Source organism: Nuphar pumila, chromosome 7 (genome assembly GCF_984573655.1).
Source record: "Nuphar pumila chromosome 7, dmNupPumi1.hap1.1, whole genome shotgun sequence".
NCBI lineage: Eukaryota > Viridiplantae > Streptophyta > Magnoliopsida > Nymphaeales > Nymphaeaceae > Nuphar > Nuphar pumila.
In genome coordinates, this window is record NC_143255.1 from 49359706 (window position 1) to 49363374 (window position 3669).

Genomic DNA, 3669 nt, shown 5'->3' on the forward strand with positions numbered 1-3669 from the left:
TTCCCCGTGAAGATGAGAAAGAGAAGGGGATTTTCTATGCGGCGCCGCTGTATGGAAACACTGCACAGCTGCTGCGTGATTGCTTTGAATGGAATCTGGACTAGGAGCTGAAAAGCGGGAACTGACGGGTCAAAGTCTGGATGGGTCCGATCCGAGTTATAAGAGATCAAGGATAACCCATTCACCGAAAACTTGTTTCACTTGTTTGGACTCTTCAAAACTTGCAGTTGGACGTGCTTTTTGCTTGATTTGAACAGATTCATGTGTCTACACTTGCTTATTTACTGAAAAATATTATTGGAGTTGATTTAATGAAAAAAACTCGAATATTTTACCATCATTTTACCATGATATTAGACGTTAATTTATCTCCCCGAAAAATACATCTGAATAGGGGTAACGGGTCGGCTAATGGGGCCGAACGTGCATTTGCTCGTGCGTGTGTTTTGTTTGAACTTAGTATAGACAACATGAAACAATGGAATGGATTGGGGTTAGAGGTTAAAATCAAAACCCGTGTGGTTTGGACTTACTCTTAAACCCACCCAGTCTCACTCTTCCCCGTTCCCGATTTTCGTTAAAGAAATTACTGTTATTCTATACTACCTATTATAAAATCTTACATATAACCCTCACATAAAGCCCTTTCTTAAACCACTCATCTCTCATTCCTTTAATAGCTCCTATTTCTCTCATCTTCTTCCTCTTTTTTAACACTGAAAACTGAAGGAACGGGACCCAAGTCTGCCTCGTTCTATTTGAACTAAGGAGGAGGTTAAAATCAAAACCCGTGTAGGGATGAAGGGCAAAATTTTGAGATGGGTGGGGGTGGAGACCTTGTCCCCCCCCCAACCACACCCGCCCTGGTCCACTATCATCCCTAGTTGTTTGAAGGTACAGATACCCTTTTTGTATTTTTTGCTTTTTGTTTTTCAAAAAATTAACTTTACCGATGTGACTTACATAGTTTTCTTAGCATAATCCAATTACGACATATTGTTGAAAAACATGATTCGAAAGTCAATCCCTACTATTTTATACATGTTCAATCCATCTATGGGTATCAAAACAACCTCCACCATGCTGATCCAAAGGCTTCTTCTCATCCAAATGTTCATAACAAACAAACATATATATATATATATATGAAATGAAAACCTAGGAAACATGCCATTTGGTTTTCATAAATTTTAGTATTTTTTCAAAATTCTCACTGTCCAATGTGATCTATTTTTATAAAAATTAAAAAACATTGGATTCTGATAAAAAATCAACAACCTACAATTTTCATTAATTTTCACTACAAGAAAATACATTGTTAGCGACGGAATTAATCCGTCGCTAGTTAGCGACGAACATTCGTCACTATAATTAATGAAGCTTACGAAAATAGCGACGGACAATAGTCTGTCGCCCAGTCCGTCGCTACTTAGCGACGGATTTTGCGACATACTGTTTTGTCGTTACGGCCTCACCATTTGCCGATGCAGTTTGCGACCGAATCTAGTTCATCGCTAATTAGCGACGGACTTGACGCCGGAATATAGTCTGTCGCTCATTCCGTAAATTTGATTTACGTTGGCTTCGCGACGAAATTAATTCGTCGCTAAGTCGTCGCTAATTTTTGAATTAACCCTAATCCCAGACAGCTTTTCATTTTCTTCTTTCGTTGCTCTCGCCGTTCGCCGGTCCCACTCCCGCCATTCGCCGGTCCCACCGTTCGCCGATCCCACCGCCCGGAGATAGGTAAAGGACCCCCCCCCCCCCCCGCGCGTTTTCTGGCAGGGGGTTAACTCCCCGCGTTTTCCGGCAGGGGGGTTAACCCCCTGCTGTTCCGGCAAGGGGTCAACTCACTGGCGGAAAGGTTGGGGTGGACCCCCTGCCCTAACAGGGGGTCAGTTAACCCCCTATGTTTCGTAAGGGGGTCGACCCCCTGCCGGAATAGTAGGGGAGTCGACCCCTTGCCGGAACAACCTCTTTTTTTTGTGACTTCATTTTAAAACAGTGTTTTTTGTGCAAATTTTTCAACCAAACCAGCTCGTGCTCAGCCACCTGTGGTAAGTAAGTGACAAAAACATTGCAAATCGGGTAAATACACGTGGTAAGTAAGTGATGCAAGCGTATCACATGTTATTTAATTTATTAGATGTAATACTTTATTGTTCATACACTCACTTAGTTGTTGATATTTAGGGTTGCTTTGTTGGAGTTCGGAGATCATGCTGAGCATGATTTTAATATATGAATATTGAAGTGTTCTTATTTTTGGAGTACGGAGTCCATGCTAGACATGGTAGTAGTTAGTGAGATATTGAAGTGTGTTTGTTGTAGGTACATGTTTGCCATTTGTTTGATATGAATAATTACGATGTATTGCAATGTTTGATGTAATTGTATTCATGCTTGTATGTAGTTACTTTCAATTTGATTATGACTTCCATGTGAAATTGTATAATGAATGCATGTTTCAAATGATTGTATCGTGTCATTAATAGTTTGCACATGAAAATATTAAGTTATCAATGCATGCATCAAAATTCTTGTTATTGTATGACATCATATATTGCATGATAAATTTGATATTTTCTTCATCGTAGCATTCTGATTGTTCTCTTTTAATTCGTTAGGCTATTATTCGTAACATCATAAGAAAATGACTGCAAACCGTGAATGGATGTACCGTAGGATAGTGGACAATGAGTTATCGTATGAATATATGGATGGTGTTGACAGTTTTATTGAATTTGCAACGACAAGTGTCAGTACAGTGGATTCCACAGGTCAGATTAGGTGTCCCTGCAAGATTTGTAAGAATAGTCGACTTGTAGAACCTCATAGCGTTAGATATCACTTATACATGAAGGGTTTTGTAAGTGATTATCAGAACTGGATGTTTCATGGAGAAGAATTTAGAAACGATTTTGATGCACGGGTGAATGTGGTGCACGATAATCCATATACGGATTTGATATTTGATGTTGTAGGAACAAAACTAGGTTTTGCTATGAGTTCTAGTGATGTAAGAACTGTCGTAGATGAAGAATCACCAAACGATGCAGCTAGTAGATTTTATTATTTACTTAGAGATGTTAATGAGCCACTTTGGAACGGTTGTGAGAGTCACACTATCTTGTCTGCAGTTCTTCAACTAATGAATTTGAAGTCCGAGTATAATTTGAGTCAATCATGTTTTGACTGTTTGTGCATGATTGTGAAGAGTATGTTGCCCAAAGATGAGAAATTGCCACAAAATTTCTATCGTTCGAAAGTTATGGTCAACGCTCCGAGTATGAGTTACAAAAAGATTTATGTGTGTCCAAATCACTGCATGTTGTATTTCAAGGAGCAGGAAAACAACATATTATGCCCGTCATGTGGGCATCCTCGATTCAAGCCAAAGACAAGAAGCAATGGTAGCACGAGATCAAAGGAAGTTTCATACAAGTCGCTCTGCTACTTTCTTATCACTCCTAGATCGCAACGATTGTATATGTCTTCAAGGACAGCTAAACACATGAGATAGCATGCAAATAAAGTTCGACACGATGAAAATAAATTCACGCATTCTGTTGACGCTGAAGCTTGGAAGCACTTTGATCGTACTCATCAGAACTTCGCAATGGAAGTGTGAAATATTAGACTCGGTCTATATACAGATGGATTTAATCC